At 49.6% G+C, this 21,012-nt stretch overlaps 1 protein-coding gene and 1 pseudogene across 10 annotated transcripts in view; one reads left to right on the top strand and one right to left on the bottom strand.

Moving 5' to 3' along the window:
* The window catches only part of NHSL2 (NHS like 2), a 160,243-nt gene that overhangs the window by 94,834 nt on the left and 44,397 nt on the right, over positions 1 to 21,012 (top strand). The gene's annotated exons all lie outside the window — the stretch shown is intronic.
* On the bottom strand, positions 14,743 to 15,880 carry LOC149858341 (18S ribosomal RNA; annotated as a pseudogene).

The following is a 21,012-nucleotide window of genomic DNA, read 5'->3' as shown; positions in this document are numbered from 1 at the left end:
GATTGCAGGCCTCCCACCTCAACTCTGAGTTGAGGCTGTATCCCATATAGCTGTAGAAAAACTCTGAGTTCTACTGCCCATGGCCCTGGGAAGACATTTCCCTTTCACTTCCCCTGCTAGATTGCATTCCAAGAGCTGCAAAGCAGCAAGCTATTTGTTGATAGCAACTTAATTTTCCAAACCATCCCTCAAGGAGTCCAACTGCAGGAGAACAATGGGATGTGCCTTTTTATTGTGTGTGTAAAAGCCTGACAAAGTGGGTTTTCAGAAGGAGAAATATTGGATGTGTCCAGCCTTGTCTTCCCTGTTTTTGCTTGGGGAAAACTATGGGATGAGTTGTCTCAGCCCTTCGCAGGATAGGGGTGTTAGAATCTTTTCAGCTTGTCTCCCTCAGTAGTCAGTGCTCACTCCTCTATGGTTTTCTTTCCCTGCCTATTCAGTCATACACTGTCTTCACAGCAAGGACCTAAGTTCTTTAATGTAAGAGTCAACTTCAAAGAAATGCTGAAATCTTGAAAGAAAAGGGAAGGGCACAGATCTGTTACTTTTAAACACATCTGTGTCTGGAGAGGATCGAGGGGATCTGTGGCTTGTTTTGGCTTTCCTTTCCAGTGTGTGGCAGCAATTGATAGTTGACTAGGGTGCAGGATTTTATAACAATCTTAAGGACAATGCAGTGGGAGTTTCCTGTCTATGCAGCCCTCCGTCATGGTCTGTGATGAGCTCATTCAGAACTACTGTAGGCAGGGCCTGTTAATATGCTGTGTACAGCTCTGTCCTGTCCTGTCCAGTGGCGCCCTCTGAGCTTTGTACCTGGCCGGGCTGCGGCTGGGCTTGTGACAGAACCAGGCCACATTCTTGTAGCTCTTGGACGTTACACTGCTGCAGAGCTGGCAGGTTAAATTGATTGATGACTGTGGTATTAGTTGGGGCCATGCTGAGGGCACAGCCACAGTCAGCATGCTGCTTCTACTCTGTACAGCAACAGTATAAGATATGCTGGGCCTGAGTCTAGGCTCACTCAGATACAGGTTTACAGGCTGACACCCCAGCTAAGGCAAATCGGAGTCAGTGCACTGGCTTTGAGGGACCTGGACTGATGTGCCTCAGTTCAGGATCTAACTTTCTCATCTCCACACCTAAATAAGTCAGCTGTGTCATTTTAATGAACTAAACTTGTTCTGCATACAAACAGCATCAACAAGAATAAAACAAGAAACTACAAAAGGCTAGTACAGGATGGTGTTCCCAAACTGCATCCAGCCCACTCTGTGCCTCGCTCAGCCTTCCCACCAGCTCCAACTGCCATTGTTTCCAGCTGCTAAGTGCCTTGTACTTGGCACCCACAATGTTCCTTTTTAAAGGTGCAGTAAGCAGATGCATAGCCCAGAATGGTCTAAACAGCACAGTCCAGGGGCACAGTGCTGCCCTATCCTTGCAGCAGGCCGGAGGCTGCATCCCTTTCACCATGTATAAATGTACACTATGTGCCCACGGGGTGGTTTGCTCATAATGTAGGAGGGCAACAGTAAGCTCCTACCTGCAAGCATCAGGGTTATGGTTTGGGGTGGTTTGACTCTTACAAAGATCGATAGACATGCGGAAGAGACCTTCCAGGCCAGCCCTTCCTGCTCTGAGGCAGGGTCAAGTAAACTGAGATTATCTATGACATCAGGACAGAAGACATCTGCCCCTAAAACCCACCAGTGAAGGAGATGCCATGACTTCACTAGGCATCGCATTCCAGTATTCCGTTTGCTTGGAAAGATTTTGTAATACTGAGAAGTTTAAATCTGTTTTGCTGAAAATTAAGCCAGTTTCTTCTTGCCATATCCCCAGTGCTTATGGTGGATTGATCACTGTCATCTTATAACAGCCTTTTACAAATTGGAAGACTGTCATGACCTCCTTGTTAGACTTCTCCTGTGTAGACTAAACAAACCAAATTCCTTCAATCTTTCCTCCCAGGTCATGTTCTTATCATTCTTGTTGCTCTTTTCTGGACTTTCTCCAATTTTATCCTCATCTTTTGTGAAGTATGATGCTTAGAACTGGACATAGTACTCCATCAGAGGCTTCACCAATGCTGAAGAAAGTAAAATAATTACCTCCTGCATTTTACATGCAGCCTCCTGTTCTATCCCAGAATTAGATTTCAAGTGTTTTACAGTAGCATCGCAGGGCCTCTTATTGAGTTAGTGCTCCATTATAAGCCCCAGATACTTTTCTGACTTGCTGCTATCTAATAGTATTCCCTGTTTTGTATTTGTGCATTTAACTTGTTCCAAAGAGTAGCATCTTGCTTTTGTCTTAATTGAACTTCATCTCCCTGGTTGCAAACCCTCTAGTTCTCCAAAGTGCATGCAATCTCTGCCACATTGGAGTTACGCTTAGATTTTACAAGTGTATTCTATATTCCATTGTCCAAGTCATTAATGAAAATATTGACTAGAACTGGGCCCTTGTATGATCCAACCTGAAATGCCATCCCCTGGTAAAATGGTTATTAGTAGGGGCTGAGCCTCAACTTAAAATTTTGTGGGTTTTAAAGCTGGTGTTTTGCTTTGAACTGGTCTGTTAGCGTGAGGGAAATGCCCAATATGGACAGAACCTCCAGTTCCTAAAACAAGTAGGAACCAAGGTGCTTATCTGCATACCAGCCTCAAGAGCACCAGTTGAGCTCATGAACTGTTTTCTGCCATCATGGTGCATTATCTCTTGGAGTTGGTTGGGATGTAAGGGTGCATACTGAGAAGGCAGGCTGGGGTGCACTAAATTGTTTCCTACCCTGCACTTTTAGTAGGCAAACATTAGAGAATTGCTTTTGAAGTTAAGATACAGGAGTTTATACTCCTGGTTTCCTGACTCTGATCTTGATCTGCTGCACAGCCTTGGGAAGGCATTTCCCCTCTCTGCCTCAGTTTCTCAACAAGTGAAATGTAGAATTTGCTGAACAATGTCTCTGGTGTGGTTAGAGGTCCATCCTGCCTACCAGGAAGCATCAGGATGGTGCAGTTCAGAGCACCATTAATGTGCCTATCAATTAAAAAAAAGTTTTCCTGTGCCCTGGCCACTAGATCCTTCCTCAAATGAGCAGTGTGTCTAGCACTTTGTGTTGCCTCCTGAACTTGTAGAGTTGACCTCTGGTATCTGCCATGCCTGATGTATGAATGGAATCCAGAGCTACATTTCCACTGCTCTCCAGACAGGAGGGTGGGTGTGAGAAAGTGCATGACTTTACCTCACTTCTTTTCCCAAGGGACCTGAGGGGGAGCTGCAGGAGACAGGGCTGGACGACATCAGAGAATGCAGTTATCTGACTCAGGTTCCGGAGCCCCACCATGCATACTAATTGCCATACGGACAGTCCTGGGACTTACAACACAATTGGTTCCTGAAAACTGTGCCTTAAGTTGAAATGTTATAACTCAGAACCAATTTTCTCACAAGAAAGAAACAATGTTATAAATGGGGGATTGGTTCCTGAACCAAGGCCCAGTACCCTATTTTTACCAAAAATACCCCAGAATTTTCTACTCGATCAATTATAGATGCGTAATGTATAGCTACATTAATGTATATATATTGTAAATAGCAATCATATTGATTTGGAAGGACTTCTTTGAGATGACTGCTGGACTTTTTGAAGGGTTCTTGGCTGCAGTCTTCTCAGGAGTCTTCTCTGCAGGTTTTTCTGGACCCTTGTCTGCTTTCTTAAAGAAAGTGTCCAAGGAAATTTGAACAGATGTTCTCCAGGGAGATGTGCAACACAGCGAACTTGTTCTCTGGCATGGCGTTGCATCATATCAAGCGCTGTAAAGTCGAAACCGATATCAGAAAGTTGAAACAGGGTGACAATTTATAAAATGCAAGCTGTTGTTACTTGAAACATTGTAAGTCAAGGACTGCCTGTACTACCTAATCAGACTGCAGAGCAGACTGTGTGCTCCTGGCTACGAGCCAGGGCCCCAGTAAGTACAAGGGTCTTTGCTAGTCCACACAGAACCTGTTCAGTTTGTGGACTGGTACTTTTGACTTCCTTCCTTTCTTTTTTAAGTGCCTTGTTTGGCTAGCGAGAATGATCTGATTTCCTGCTTCCGGCTTGGGCTCTGCTGTACAGACTATTTTGAGGCTTGTGCCATGCCAGGGGTGAGAAGCAGGGCCCATGGGAAGGGCTTACTCTCAGAAAGAGTACCATGGGGAGAGTCTTTGCCTAGTTTGTCTTTATTTTCTAATTTCCACACAGAACTGAATTAATCTTCCTGGCTCAGCAAGAGAGGGTGGTGATGCCACCATCATCCTCCAGGTGGGGTTTGAGGCACACCGAGGGAAAGAAACTCATCCAAGCTACCTAGTTAAGCCAGAAACAAAATCTGGACTTCCTACTTCATTCATCCCTGCTGTATCCAATAGACACCACTTCCCTCCCATAGCCAGGAGACCTGACTTCAACAACCTTGTTTAATTACTAGACCAGGGATAAGCAATGTTTTTTGGCTGGAGTGCCGAAAACCCCCCACAATGCCTACCTTGGAAGGTGCCGGAGTGCTGGCGTGCAAGAAATATGGGATCAGTCCCCACATTCCCTTTACGATAACCATCTCCCCGTACCACAGCATCTCTCTAGGATTGTATCGCTGCAGGCTCTGATGCTCCCAGGTAGTTGACTAACAGCAACTATTTTCCTATCATTATTTCAGTCTTTTAAAGCTGTTCTGTCTCCAAGTATGATATTGCTTCCAGTGCCATGGAACATGGCCTAAATACCAGAGCTGAGGAGAGTCCAGGGCACCCCATCCCTCCTGACAGAGCTCTGAAGAGGAGGGGCAGAGTTAGCACAGGGCCACCCCATCTGGAGCCTGATTGTTGGGCACAGGGAAATGGTCATCCAGGTGGCATGGGGCACTTAGGGCAGCAAAGGAGCCTTTCCTGGTAAAGTTACTGTTTTTCCAACCCAGGGCCATTTCCCAGTGAAGGAGGCACTCCCTGGACAAGGCCCATGTTAGCCCCATATTGCCAGTTCAGCACAGGGGCTGGGGAAAGAATGGACCTTGAAGACTAAACCCCTTCTCAGCATGAAGGAAGGAGCCTTGGGCTGGGTTGAACTGAGGTTTGGAGTTAGTAGAGGAAGGACAACACTGGTGTCCCTAGTCTGTGAATACATACAGACTTCCCACCCAGTTACCTACCCATCACCTTCTCCTAGCTGTTCAGCTAAAGTTTCATAAATGAAATATTGCATTTCTAGGACAAACTGGATCTTGAAAATGTGAGCAAGTCTGTATTTATAAATCTCATGGTTCCCAGTGTTTAGAAGTTACAGCAGAATGAGCCAAGGGGTTGCATGTGTGTAGGAATTACTGCGGGAGAGCTACCCTGAAGAATACAAATTTAGGGCTTAGTTCTGAAAGTGTTTAGCTAAGTGAAAACACTTGTTTCACCTTTCTGAGACTGCAGACTGCTTGGAGCTCTAAGAGGACTGGACTGCCCAAATCATTTCATTGGGCTGTTAACTCTGATCCCTACCAGTAATTGTGTCGGTGCTGAGATTGTTAATTCCTTCATTGATGATAATTTTATCTGAAACTGCTAGTCATGTGTTTACCCACAATCCTAATTTGTTGCTGAGTTACTAAATGCCCCAACTGTCCCTTACTCAGGTGGCAAAACCTCTCATTCCTCCTGCTAAGAGCTTTTACAATGCAGCTACCACCTGGTAGGGGGTCAGCACAAAAATCAGCTATACGGTAAACAGTGCAAACAAAGGGAATGGCAAAAAGTTAAATTTAATAGCAGGAAAACTATTGTAGAGCCTGTTCCCTACATAGGTGGCCAGACTGGATGATCACAATGACTTCTTCTGGCCTTGCAATCTCGGAATCAGTATATGTTGTTTTCTTTAGGCAAAAAAATTTGCAGCTCTTTCCTTGAGAAGCTCTAGTGCCCCATGCTCTCCCTAGCGGAACTGGGGGTGGGGGGTGGAACGGGGCAAGCAGCCCCAGATGCTGCCTTTGTGGGAGGGCACACAAATAGTGGCCACCACAGTGGTTCATCATGCTGGTGTGACTGGCACCATAGCAGCTGTACTCTCTGGAGCAAAGACTTCAGGTTGAGAAGGAGTTGTCCTTGTGTCAAGGACGGGCCATGAAAATCACTCGGGTTTTGCTACAGTTTGAGCCTTTGGAAAATGTGTTTGTTTGGTAGCTGAGTCCTCTGCCCTCCATGTGCTCCATCCCTTAAGTCTAACAGCTCCTCTGGTTGACTGGATCATGCAGACTGGATAACCAGGTAACAACAGGCTTCAGCCCAGAGCTGTTAAAGCCAGAAGCAGGACTCAACCTGCAATTGCTATTCTGGGCTACTTGGTGGCCAGGCACTTGAACTAAGAGTGAGGGGAGACTCTCTCTTCTGCACTCCCTGCTTCCACTCCTGATTCCCAGGCCATGCAAGGGGGAGGGGAAGGAAGTAACAATTTAACTGAATTTGAATGTGGAAGAATGAGAAATAGAAGGAGCAGATAAGAGGTAGGAGGATGGGAGATGGGGAGCCTGAATGAGAGTGGAATTAAGAGCAGTAGCAGAAGGGAGCAGAAATTGACCGAGGCCAAAAAAATAGGTGGGGAAAGGCAAAAGGATAGTGGGGATGAGCAGGGAATGTACTTATAGGAGTATAGGAAGTAGGGATGGTTCATGGGAGGGTACAGAAGGGCAGGGGAGAAATGCAGGAGTTGGGTATGGGGGTAAGCAGGAGTCAGGAGGGTAACAGCAGGACAGAGGACAAGGCAGGGCATGGTGAAGGAGGGAAGGGCAGAATGGGTCAGGAAAAGAGATTGCAATGGTGATAGGATACTTCCGTAGGGAGCAGTGAGAGCTAAACACAAGGTTCATTTCTCTTCTGTCAGTCCCGACAGTGAAAGCCAGTGTATCTCATTCCTCTCTAGCAACAGAGGACAGCTGTAGGAAGTTTCTCACAGTTAAGGCTGCTGAGAACTTGTCTGGAGAACTGAATTCTATCCCTGCCTCTGCCACAGAGTTCCTGTATGATACTAGGCAAGACACTTAATGCAGATTTCTAACAGGTAGCCGTTAGGTGTTCCCCATTTTCTGGGGATCTGGGATCTTTGGAATTATATTGACGTCACTGAGGATGTGCTCTGAGCATGTACCATGCTAAACAGCTAAGCACAACTTAAATTGGATGCCCAAAATTAGCAGACATTTTTAACCTTCATCTCTCTGTGCAATGCAAGCTGTAAAATATAAGACCCTTGCCTCACCAGGATGATGTGAGGATCAATTTATTAGCGTTTCTGAGATATTCCAGTGATGAGCACCAGAGAGAAGCCCATCAGGAATTACTGATTGTCTTCAGAGTGGGACTTAAATAGCACCCAGTAAATAAGGCCCAGAGCACTGAACAATGAGGAGAAATGAAATATTGATAGCTGGTGCTCATTAAGCAGGCACCTCCACCCTGTGCACAGAGTGAGGCAGGAGTCTAATGGAAAAATAATATGTGATCATGCACAGGCACAAGTGGGGAGTGAATTAAGGTTGCACAGGCAGGCTTGCTCCTAGAATTTCCTAATCGTTTGAGTGCTTGACTTTGCAATCATAATATTCTTTTAAAATAACATTGTGGATGGGATTTGGATCCTATGTGGCATGCAGTGCAGGGGAGGAAGGGGGGGGCTGGCCTCAGCATTAAGGGTTATAGATCTGGCATTTTTGAATGTTATTTGGCATTTCAGTAAGGCAGCTCATCCAGCCTGTGCATGAATTTAGCTCATCCAGCCTGTGCGTGAATTCAGCATGAAGCAAGTTTGGGACAGGAAATACTTTATGCAATTTCTGCCAAGTCCCATTGTTTCTTATTTTCTGCTATTCTCTGATTGCTTGCTGTCCAACATACGTTTTAACTGGTACTGCAGTGAACATTGCCTAGCTCCTCTTATGCTACAGTAAACTGAGATGGAAAGTGGGGGACAGTAAAGAAGTGAGCATTAGCTTTTACTGTGGCAGGGCACCTGTGGTGCCTGCCGCTCAAAGGGCCTGAGTAGGCAGCACTGAAGCCTGCAGGTGACTTCTGGGCCAATCAAGAGTCACATGGCTGGCAGGAGGCTACCTGATTGGAGGAGGGGCCTAGCTTCTTGTACATAAGACCTGGCCTTGAGTAGCAAAGCAGCAGTTGCTGCAAGCAGCCAGAGATAGAATGTCTCCCATATGGAGCTGTAGCTCAGAAACATGCGGAGGACAGAGTAGGAACTATGGAGATGGCAGGAAGTTCCTGGTCCTGGGGCATGACCTAAAATTATACCCTGCTGGGGCTGCTTCTGGCATGGTATGGTAGGGCTGCTTCTGGCAGGGCAGCTTCCAGGAAATGCCACACCTGTGCCTCCCCAGTGAAGGGCAAGTATGGGGCACCAGAAAGCCTCAGCCCCTGCTGCCTTGCGGGTGATCCTGTGGTGGGGAAAGGTAGGGGAGCACACCCTGCCAGAAAAGCACAGGGGCCCAGGCCCACTGTGTGGGACCTGAGGCAGGGCCCAGACCCATTGCGTGGGGCCTTGGGTCAGAGCATCCTAGCAAGGGGCCAGGGGAGTGATAGTGGAATTTGGATGCCATTTGCGAGGAATGGGACATGGTATAAGGGGAGGTTCAGAGATGTGTAATACGCCCTTGGCATCAGGCTTTAAAATGAGCAGCCTCCCACCTTAAAAAAATATATATATATTGTTTACATCAAGGCATGGCAGTCGAGTGTAGGCGGGAAGACTGCCTAGACAGGGAGGTGGGCCAGCATGATGACCAGCCCCAATAGTTACCCTGTTACACTTACCATTGTGGCACCATTCATTTACATTGATGAAATTTAGACTGTGATCAGATTCCGTTATGTGGTGATCTGTAACCATCCTCCAACTGCTTTGAAAGTTTGCAGTTTCATAGTTTCATAGTTTCATAGTAGCTAGAGTCGGAAGGGACCTAGGTAGATCATCTAGACCGACCCCCTGCCTTGGCAGGAAAGAGCACCGGGGTCAGATGACCCCGGCAAGGTGCTCATCTAACTTCCTTTTAAAAATCCCCAGGCTAGGAGCCTGCACCACTTCCCCTGGAAGCTGGTTCCAGGCCCTAGCCGCCCTGACTGTGAAGTAGCGCCTCCTAATATCTAATCTAAACTTACCCTCCGCCAGCTTGTGACCGTTATTCCTGGTCACTCCTGGCAGCACACGGGGGAACAGGGACTCCCCCAATACCTGCTGATCCCCCCTGACCAGTTTGTAGCAGGCCACAAGGTCCCCCCTTAACCTTCTCTTGTGGAGGCTAAACAGGTTCAGGTCCCGTAGCCTCTCCTCATAAGGCCTGCCCTGCTGACCCCTGATCATACGAGTGGCCCTCCTCTGGACTCTTTCCATATCGTCCACGTCCCTCTTGAAGTGTGGTGCCCAGAACTGGATGCAGTACTCCAGCTGCGGCCTGACCAGTGCCGCATACAGGCAGTTGTTCTACCATGTTGCATTGCCACTACACCACTACCTATTGCCACTGCTTTGTTGTGTTACTGGTGAGCCACTGGCTGTTATAAGTCTACTGTTGTTCATGCTACTACACCAGTGAGATTGTTGCAATGACCTTGTCTGTGGTTTCTACTGCATCACCAGAAAGAACCAAAGTGGCAAAATCTGCATTGCTGTTTCTTAATATTTGCTTAGAGATTGTTTATTAAGGAAAGTTTTAATGGTGGTATGGGTATTCACATTCTCTGTGCCCTCTGCTGTTTTCTTTTTGTTTTCTACCCACATGACGGGTGTGCGTGTGTGCGTGTACAGAGAAGACACCTAACATCAATGCCATCCAGAATTAAAATGATGTTTGAGGGTTCTGCTTAACTGTTCTGTATGGATTTGGGATGCTCAAGCCTTTGGGAGCGGCCCAATAAATTTGGTGTGGAGATAATCCGTAAAGCTACCCTCAAGGATACTGACATACTCTTTCAGGATTGAGAGGGTCACACAGGGTTCACATTTGTATCCCAAGAATATCATCCCAGCCCCAACACTCAGTTCCCAGGATCTCTCATTCAGACATTATGTCTATTCAGAGCCCAAGGCAAAGCAAACTTCCCTGCAGCCCACACAGCTCCACTGCCCAGCAATTTGCATAACCCAAATTTAACAGCACTGTGGCATATCTTTCCAAGACTCAACATGTGCTCAGGCTCTAAAATACTTTGGAAGAGTATACATATGTAACAGTGCCACCTGGTGACACTGCCATGTCAGTATTAAGTGAAGCTGTACCGCAGCTTCCTGGGAGCCTTATAACCTATTGAAGTGCCAACTTCAGTGGAAAGCCCCTTGGTTTTAAACTTGTGGTTGGTAAATGTAGTGTGGCCTTTTGCTTAGCACTGTACCTGTGTCTGTACACAAAAAAAAAAACCATCTTGGTGCTCACATATTGAGTCACCTCTGAAGATGTCTCAGGATGTCATCTATAATGGATTTAACTATGCGGAACCAAATTCAGCTGTGGTGTACGCTAAAATGGTACCCAGTATGGAGGCAAAACAAATATAAATTATGTGCTCCAGGGATCCAGGGACAGCTGTAGCAGGAGAAACAAAACTGCTCCAGTGAATGAGGTGGAGATTCTGTTAGTGGCTTCTCCTGTTGTGCACATGTACATATATACACAATCCTGAAGTGTGTAAATCACCTGTCATTTTGCACATCACAGATCACTGAAGTAGTACTCCTACTGTCTGACCCACTGAAACTCAGCAGGTAACGTGTATCCTGGTATCTGCTGCAAATTCGGCAGTGTATTGCACATTAATTCCAGCTGCTGTAGCAAATTCGGCAGCATAATGCACTTTAAATGACTTTGAGGAGCAGCAGATGACTTAGGGATGCAGCAAACTAAAACACCTCTGAGGAGTTTTAGTTTGTTACCTTACAGCTGCAGAAGGAAGCACCAGGCTGTGTGCGGCTCAGGGGCTGTGCAGGCAACCCATGCAGGCATCCTGGCAGCAGCCCGGGAAGGCAGGCTCCACAGAAGGATAAACAAACAAAAAAGTGGCTAGCCTGAATTTTTATTTCCCTGGATCCTGCCAGCCTGCCTGAGGTAAGCAGGGGCCTGATGCTTCAGTCCACAGCTGCAGTGCCCCCTGGGACCGCCCAAGCGAGGTGCCTGTGGGCAGGCGCTGCCTGGAGTGGGTACTGCCACGGAGGGAAGCATCAGCCCTGCCACACAGCTCAGGGACCACTTGGCCTGCTGGCAGCTTGCTCTCCCCTCCCCACCACCAGAGAGGCAGGTAAGCACATGGGTGTACGCAACGTGGGGGTTTACTTCACCCTAAATTGAAGCAGTGTTTTTAAAAAACCACAACTTCAGTTTAGCGAGCATTAAACCCCTGTGTTGTCTACAAATGCCATGAGTGCTCAACTCAGCCAGCCCTGTAGTGCTAGAGCCATGCACATGTGGGCCAGCATGCCTAAAAAACCTAAATATTCAGTGCCATAGCCAGCCCTGCTGCTTCCAGAGCGGGACATAAATAGTCCCAGTCATGGTTCCTTTGTTGATGACAGCTGGCTTCCTTGCCACAGCAGAGTCCTTGAGGAAAAGCACAAGAGCTAGACTGAGATCATGTCACCCTCACTTCCATTCTTGGGAGCAAAGGAAAACATTTTATCCCCAGTCAGTGTGTCCCTGGCCAGTATTAGGGCTTAGGCTCTGTTTTACACTGGGGAGGCTGTTTGGTTTGGGTCCCAGGAGCCAGCTGTTCCTTTGTCAGAGGATCTGCTCCCTTGAGTTCCATGTTAACAGCAGCCCTGTAAACGTCTGCAACAAAGTGCTTTACAGACAGTAATGGGTTAGATTTCACAGTCCCCTGCATGATAAATATTACTTATGTCCCTGATGGTGAAATAAGGGCACTGAGAGACAAAATGACTTGCTCAAGATCACAGGGTGACAGAGCTGCCAATAGTTCTGACTCTTAGACTCTGGGATTTTCCATTACACACACACACTCCTTCACTTTGGGGAGAAGGGGTAAGGCCAGCTAGCACTGGCCACTCTCTGGGCTGCTGCCCAGACTTGCTGTTGCCTATTAAGCCTTTTACTGAAGTGGCAGGGACCTGAAATTGGGGGCCTGGGCTGTGTGAGTGTGGCTAAGACCTTCTGCCAGTCAGTGCCTCCTCCGTTCCATCCCTTGGTAACATGAGAACATCAGACTTAGTGAATGAATATTTGCTGGTGCTCCCGAGTGCCAGGAGCAGAGATAGGCAGGGGGCTGCGCATCCCCTAGAATTCCTAAGCTGTAGTGCCTGGGCTGTCTGGCCAGGCACTTAGCATCACTTCCTGATAAAGGGTCTCCTGGCCTGTTTGATGTGGAGGCAAGCAAAGGCAAAGGCTCTTGGTAAGCAGCTGGCTTATTTTGAGCCAATAGGTCACCAATAAGATCAGCAACTCTTCAGAGGGAGAGGCCCAGGTTTCTTAATGTTACTTTCTGCAGCTGGAAGTAACAACCCTGCTGCTGTCAGTCTAGCACCGATTTAAAAACCACCCATCCCTGCTGAGGTGACCAGTGTGATTCTCTGGCCTGTACTTGGAGCACCAGCAGGCCTAGTTCTCTGGTAACACTGGTCTGACCCCACTGACGTCTGGGAGCTGGCTAATACCCGCTGTGCGCTGGTTGGTCCAGTGGTGTGCTCCTTGTAATGCAGCCAGTCTCCCTCATGGTGGTAGGTCTTGGTGTTAACTCTCTCCTGTCCCTGACCCTTTTCATCCAAGAATAATGAAATGCCTTGCACACATTAGTGAGCCTCACCTTGCTGGGTGCTGTCATTGTCCCATGGGGACACTGAGACAAGAAGGGCAGTAGCAGGAGCAGGAGTGTTGGTCAGGAGTCTGATTCTTTTACTGTTGCATTGAAGCACATTAATTTCTTCCATGAAAGAAGCATATTATAGCATGGTGGGATATGGAACAGCCATCACCTGATTGGGAAGGGTCTCCTCCCAGTCTCCAGTGCATGACAAGGAAAAAGAGTCACCGTGAGAAATTTTGGGGACACTGAGACAAGGAGGGCAGCAGCAGGAGCTTCAAATCATTGCTGGTCATCAATATCTGTCACCCCTATGCTTGCTGTAAGAACACTGCGTCCCTGCCCTGGGAAAGGGCTGTTGTTTGTACACATCACTAGGGCATGAAAAAGTCTTCAGCCCATGTGCACCCCCAGAGGCCCTGGGTTTTCTCACTTTCTGCTTTGTACATCTGACTTTCATATCCCCTTCCTCTTAGAGTTGTGTTGGGTAGTATGGTTTGGGATAAGCAGTTCTTCTTGGGCTGACCATACTGACAGGGTTCACAGCCTCAACAGACACCTGACTGTTATTCCCAGCCAGGGTGGTCACCCAGGGTCGGGGCTGAAGTCAGGGTTAGAGTGGCTGGTAGTGCCTCTGAACCGTAGTTAGTGGAACTGTTTCCTCTCCACTGCTGGCTGACTGAGCTCCTTGGCCTCTGGCTGGGATGAAGGATGAAGTGAACTGTGCTGGATTGCCATCAGAGCATTTGGGAGGATCTCTGACCAGAGCTGCTATGTGTCTGAGGGTTTATAGTACATTACTATAATGAGCCAGTGTTAGTACATTAACCCAAGAAGCTCTCCCTACCTTCTCCCTGCAGATACTTGAATGGTGCTGCATAAATACTGGCATCTTTATCCTCTAAGAGGCTTACCTGTGTGCAGTGTGGATCCTGAATACTAGGATCCATCAGCTGTAGCCTTCCCCTCTTTATTAAAGAGGGCAGCTGCAGCCTGTTTCCTTGTGTGCCAGCAGTGTGTAAGCTCCTAAACAGATGCCAGGCTATCCACTGGCTGGAAAAGGAATGGACCATTTTGCGGGGTCCAGTTTGGGATTATGAGTCCCATTCTTCTATCCCTAGAAATGTCCCTATTTCTGCCAGTTTGTGGGGTCTGATTCTGTGGGATGTAATCCAGGCTGGCCTAGTGAGCCCTGTCTCTGCAGGTGACCCTGGCTTCCTGAGAGATTGATGAATCTGGTAAAGCCTTTGAGACTGAGACCTGGCTGTCTTGTGGAGGCAGTGGACACATCTACACTGCAAATGCTCTGGGTTAGGTTTATTCTAGAGTAATTTACCCAAGAGTAACCCACCCCGGGCAGGTGTCTACAGGTGTGGGGAAGTGGGGACAGATTTGTTGCTCATGGCAGCAATCTGCCTGCTCCCAATGGTCCTGCACCGGCCCCCTACAGCAGCCAGGGGGAGTTCTAGGCTTGCTTTGGGCACTAGCCCAGGGGCTGGTAGGGAGCACTGGGCCAGGAAACAGCTATCTCCTGGTGAGGCCTGGGACATTACTCCCTGCCCCCACGAGCTGCCTGCTGCCTGGAAGAGGGGTTTCATCACTGGAGCCTGGACAGGGACAATGTCCCCCTCCCCCAGCAGCAGGGAGGTCCCAGCCGAGCTCCTCGATCATGATTGCAAAGCAGGGGCTGGGAGCTCCCTGCTGCCAAGGGAGGGGGGCATTGTTTCTGCCTGGGCTCCGGTGGCAAAGCCCACTGTGGCAGCAGGCAGGTCCCAGGGGAAGGCTGCACCTCCCGCTCCCTGCTGCCTGGTTCACTGGGAGCACGTTTGTTTCCAGTCAGCCATTTAAACATGCACTACTGTATGGTAAGTCATTGGGAGTAAATTTGCTACTTGTATTTACAGGTAGCAGATTTACTCATGATTAGAGCAAATTACTGCGCAGTAAGCATAAACAATGCCAACTAGTGATCTGGTGGGCCGTGGGAATAACGCTGCCGGATCGCTAGTTGGCATTGTTTATGGTCAAAACTACAATGGTATCTGCTCGTCTTTGAACCTCCGACTTTCGTTCTTGACTAATGAAAACATTCTTGGCAAATGCTTTCGCTTTGGTTCGTCTTGCGCCGGTCCAAGAATTTCACCTCTAGCGGCACAATACAAATGCCCCCGGCCGTCCCTCTTAATCATGGCCCCAGTTCCAAAAACCAACAAAATAGAACCGGAGTGCTATTCCATTATTCCTAGCTGGAGTATTCTGGCGACCAGCCTGCTTTGAACACTCTAATTTTTTCAAAGTAAACGCTTCGGACCCCCAGGACACTCACTTAAGAACATCAAGGGAGCGCCGAGAGGCAGGGGCTGGAACAGGCGGTAGCTTGTCTCATGGCGGACCGCCAGCTCGATCCCAAGATCCAACTACGGCTTTCTAAGTGCAGCAACTTTAATATACGCTATTGGAGCTGGAATTACTGCAGCTGCTGGCACCAGACTTGCCCTCTAATAGATCCTCATTAAAGGGTTTAAAGTGTACTCATTCCAATTACAGGACCTTGAAAGAGTCCTGTATTGTTATTTTTCGTCACTACCTCCCCGGGTCGGGAGTGGGTAATTTGCGCGCCTGCTGCCTTCCTTGGATGTGGTAGTTGTTTCTCAGGCTCCCTCTCCAGAATTGAACCCTGATTCCCCATTACCCATGGTCACCATGGTAGGCACAGAAAGTACCATCAGAAGTTGATACGGCAGACATTTGAATGCGTTGTCGCCGCCACGGGAGCGTGCGATCGGCCCGAGGTTATCTAGGGTCACCAAAGCAGCCGGGCGAGCCCAGGTTGGTTTTGGTCTGATAAATACATGCATCCCCGGAGGTCAGCGCTTGTCGGCATGTATTAGCTCTAGAATTACCACAGTTATCCAAGTAATGGTTGGAGCGACCAAAGGAACCATAACTGATTTAATGAGCCATTCACAGTTTCACTGTACCGGCCGTGTGTACTTAGGTATGCATGGCTTAATCTTTGAGACAAGCATATGCTACTGGCAGGATCAACCAGGTAGTTGCGCTCCTCAGGTGAGGGAGAGTGGGGCAGGGGAGCCTCACAGACGGGCGCCCACTGGCCCAGGAGGGCCAGCAACTTTCCAGCCCGCAGCTCCCCGCCCCTCGGCGGCCCTGCAGGGGCTCTTCCCAAGGGTGGGGAAGGCGTGGGGACTGCAGCGCAGTGGCACAGGGAAGGACAGTGGGGAGGGAAGGGCGGGTGCCAGGCTGCAGCCTGAGCACCCTCTTCCCACCTGCTTTCCCCAGGGGCACCACGGCAGACGCCTTGGTGGCATCTGCCCACGCAGCGACTGCTAGGGAAGACAGTGTCCATGAGACAGAGCGGAGGGGGAGGGCAGGGACCCACGTGGGGCTCCCCCAGCCAGACCTGCCGACTCTCACCAGCATTTCTCGGCATGGTCAGACCTCTGGGAGGGCTCCCAGGGCAGCTCGGTCTCACTTGGCACAGGTTCGGCCGAACCTCGTATGGAGAGCGGGAAGAGCCTCATCTCCAACAGAGGGGGTCACACAGGTAGGGGAGGTAGCGGCTTTGCCTGAACACCAGGGGGGGACCGCCAGCCGCTAATGGCCCTCCCTAACATGACTCCAGTTGCCTCATCAATTGGTAGAGAGGAGAAGAAAAGGGGGGGGGGGCGAGGTAACCACTTTGCCTGAACACCAGCAGGGGGACTGCCAGCCCGCAAAGTGCCCTCCCCCAAAGAGAGTTTGCCACATCAATTGGAGAAAGCACAGGAGCGGAGTCCAGGGCGTGGCCCGGTCCCACAGGAGCCATGGCCTGGGGGGGTCAGGCCAGGTATGACAACCGGACTTGGACTGGGAGCTCACGTGCCAAAGTGTCTGCCATCCCCCTCTTAGCAGTGGGGCACAAAACTTGGGTTTGGCCCTTGGGTGCAGCATGGTTCTGCCCCGGAATGTTTTCTGACTGTCCTTCTGGACCTAAAGAATAGGCATTTAGGGTCCTGAAAACCATGTTCCTGAAAATCTCCATAAACGTTTCCTAAGAGTTCTGTGAATGTGGCACCCAGCCCCGCCACCCGGGTGAGGCAGCAAAAGTGTCCACCCACCTGGATCGAACAGTTCGGCAATGTGCTCACAGCAACCCCTTATGGACTTCTGAGCCACACTGGGGAGCCCATGTCAACCGCTTGCAACACAAGAGCACGCTGGGCAAAACTTTTCTATGTCCCAACAGCAGACACCAGGTCAACCCGGTTCTCTCATAGGAGAGTAAGCATCTTTACATATAGAAAGTGCTCAATAATTTGTATTAGTGTAATTTGTCTAATCTTGAGTAAAACATCTCACCTACACGTGGCCAGTATAGACTTCAGTGCTAATGCCAGAGGTCCCAGGGTTGGTTTCTGCTCTTTACAGCTCATGAAATGGGAGGATGAGAACCTGATGGTGTTTAACATCGAAAAATGTGAGGTTCTCCATCTTGGATGGAAAAACCTGCAGCATGCTTATAGCCTTAGCAGTGCTATGCTGGTTAGCACTACAGACGAAAGGGACTCGGGGGTCATGATTGACCGCAAGATGAACATGAGCCTTCAATGCGATGCTGCAGCTAGTAAAGCAAGTAAAACGCTGGCTTGCATCCATAGATGGTTCTCAAGCAAATCCCAGGACGTCATTCTCCCCTTATACTTGGCCTTGGTGAGGCCGCAGCTGGACTACTGCGTCCAGTTTTGGGCTCCATAATTCAAAAACAATGAGAAGCTTGAGAGTCCAGAGAAGAGCCATGCGCATGATCAGAGGTCAGGAAAACAGACCTTACAATGACTGGCTGAGAGCCATGGGGCTCTTCAGCCTGGAAAAGTGCAGGCTCAGGAATGATCTGGTGGCCACCTACAGAATTATCAGGGGTGATCACCAGGATCTGGGGGAACGTTTATTTACCAGAGCACCCCAAGGGATGACAAGGTCAGACGGTCACAAACTCCTTCATGACCGTTTCAGGCTGGACATAAGGAAGAACTTCTTTACTGTCTGAGCCCCCAAGGTTTGGAATAGACTGCTGCTGGAGGTGGTTCAAGCACCTTCAAGAGACATTTGGATGTTTTTCTTGCTGGGATCCTATGATCCCTGCTGACTTCCTGCCCCTGAGGCAGGGGGCTGGACTCGACGATCCTCCAGGGTCACTTCCGGCCCTAAAGTCTATGAAATCTATGGTTTCCTGTTAAATTCCCTCACTGACCTCAAGTCCAGGAGAGAAGCTGAGCCTTTCCTCCAGAGTAGCTGTGCAGGAGGTAGGATCATTTTCCTTCCTTGCCCCCTGGAATGCAGCCTTCTCTGCCTTAATCTGGGATAAGTTTTGACTCTCTAATCATGGTAGTACTAAAGGGCCTATCTTACAGCTCTAAGCACTAGGGCTGTGTGAAGCTTTGGGTGCTGATTTGATTTGGAGGAGATTTGGCCTGATTTGGCAGCTGAATCTGAATCAAATTAGGAGACCAGTAAAAAGGTCCAAATTGATTCAGAAAAGATTCGGAGAGCTTCAGAGATTTGGGCAGTCCCTGCTTGCCACCCCAGGGAGCTGGACCTAGACTCCGTGCTGGTAAGTAAGGAGCAGAGGAGAGGGGAGGGGACCATGGGGGGACTGATTTGCCAGTGGCCGAATCGCCAAATCAAATAGAGCTGAATCAATTTGGGACAGTGATTCGAATCACCGAATCAAATTACTGTTCCCTAATTCTGAATCCAAAGCAAATACTAGCCACTTTGCGCAGGCCTACTAAGCACCTCTCCATACCAAGGGCAGAGGCTAACAATGCTGCTCTACTATTTCCCTCAGCAAGAGGAGGATGGGGATAAGATAGCACCCCCCGCCCCCGGGTTGGCTGCTGCCCTGCCTGTTTTCATAGATGAGCGGCTATAGGGCCCGTTCATTCTGGGATCTCCTGAGCTGAGGTAGCAGAAATTACACCCCCCCCCCCCGCACTTTGTGTTTCACTAATATAGATCTTACTGGGATCTATATTCTCACAGCAACCACAGAACTGGAACTAATATTGCAAACTTGTTCTTGGAATGAGAGTGCTGAGGTGGTCCCTGAAATAACCCAGCTCTGGTGAGGTGATGGGGTGGGAGTGAAGTGACTTTATCAATCCCACTGCAGTGGCCTGTTGGAAGGAGAAAAGAGCAGGGGCTCCCTAGTGCCACATGTGGGGACACTTGGGGTGTGTCCCCATGAGCACATGCATAAGGGAGACTGGGGCCAACATCTGTGCTGGCCCCAGCAGCCTTACTTGGGGTCCTGGGTGCCTCCTGGGGTGGAAGCAGCAGCACCGACCCAACAGCCAGAGCATGGCTCTGGCTGGCCAGCCTCTGGTTTCTGGTGGCACCACTTTTTTTAACAGCGGGGTTTGTTTTTACACCACTACTTCCTGGTGTCAAAAAACCCCACCCTGCTGCAAATCAGCAGTGCGGTAAAGAGTGAACTGAGTGTGGTTTGTGGCACGTTACTGACAAGTCACATCTCAGCCCCAGCCCTGTTGGTGTCCCTCACTCCCAAACAGCAGTCCCCCTTGCTGGTGCCCCTCACTCTAGACCCACAGCCTCCTGCCCCCCTGCCCTGACAGTGCCCGTCACTCCCAACCCTCAGCCCCCTGCCTCCCCCCTCCCCAGCCCTGCTGCCCAGCCCAAGCAACTCCCACATTGCACGCATGCCGGCTTTCTCATGTGCATGCCCGCACCTGCATGGGGAGCACATGACCCCTGACAGCCAATTAGCTTGCGTGCCGCTCCCAGCCCAGAGCAGCCAGACCTGGACAGCAGAAAACCTGGACATTTCCTCTTATTTTAAAAACCGGCCAGGATGCAGTGCAGGGGTCCAAAAAAAGGACATGTCCGGGAAAACCCAGAAGTACGGCAACCGTAACTTAAGTAAGAGTCTTGAGCCTCTCTGGGCCTCTAGTGGTCTCTTGCCTTGGCTTTGCTCTGTTTCATAGTTAGTAGGGTTGGAAGGGACCTGAGTAGATCTAGTCTGACCCCCTGTCGTGGCAGGAAAGAGTACTGGGGTCAAACGACCCCAGAAACGTGTACATCTAACCTCCTCTTAAAGACCCCCAGGGTAGGAGCCAGCAGCACTTCTCTTGGAAGTTGGTTCCAGATCCTAGCTGCCCTGACTGTGAAGTAGCGGCTCCTGATATCTAGCCTGTTAATGCATGGCCTCCCTCACCAAGGAGTCTCCCCTGTCCTGAATGTTGTGGGATCTCCTGATCCCAGCAGGTGGACCTGGCTTCACCTGCACAAGCAGAGTAGGCAGGAGGGGTCTTGTCCCTTGCAGTCACAGTTGCGTGTAGGTGTGGGGTTCTGTATTGCTTGGCCCTAATTCCAGCTATCTCCTCTCAGTGTTTTTGCCCCTTTCCCTGCCAGCCAGGCTTCTTCCCGTTGGGCCTGTGAGCTTGGGCAGGGAGGCTGCCTGAACCAAAGGAGAGGAAGTGATAGAGCTACCCCCACCGCAGGGGGAAGCTCTGCTACACAACATGTAGCCTGCCTGGGGTGGGGGAGGGCAGCAGGGAGGGGTGCTGAAGAAAGTACAACTGCAGATCCCCATGCCTCCTTGCATCTGACACAAGGCTACACTTCCCCTATCAGATTCTCTTGTACAAGAAGGGCTGTGGTTTCAGCTCTGTGGTTTGTGTGCATGACTTTAGCCGTTGAGTGGGTCAGACTAAGGGCAGAGTGGAGGGACTGCGCTACAGTGCAACTGCTGCTCCAGAGTGGTTTGAACTCAGCACAGAGACCAAGACTGAACAAAAACACAAATCAATGGACACGTAAGCAAACCACCTGGTTTTCTAACCACCTGGCTCCTCTGCTCTTGTCATCCTTGAAGACAGCGATAGATTTATGTCCTCCTCTTGGCAAAACCCTTATGGCAGTGGGGTTTCACCAAGAGGAGACTCCCATGCCTGGCTTCTGCCGAGCTGTTTGATGGTGCTGGGGAGTCCCGAAAGGGTGCATAGGGTGGGGAGGATGTGACAGTGCCACCTTGCCAGGAGCTCTAGGGAGACAAGCAGCAAAAAGCCAAGTGCCCCTTGCAACTCTCAGTCAGAAAGAGGTTAGTGTTCTGGAGTTACTATTTGCTTTGCTGTCCATACACTTGTATGGCCAGGACCACAGCCTAGA

This window comes from Crocodylus siamensis, chromosome 8 (genome assembly GCF_052110815.1).
Source record: "Crocodylus siamensis isolate JL-2025a chromosome 8, ASM5211081v1, whole genome shotgun sequence".
Classification (NCBI taxonomy): Eukaryota; Metazoa; Chordata; order Crocodylia; family Crocodylidae; genus Crocodylus; species Crocodylus siamensis.
This window is presented reverse-complemented; position numbering and strand designations above follow the sequence as displayed.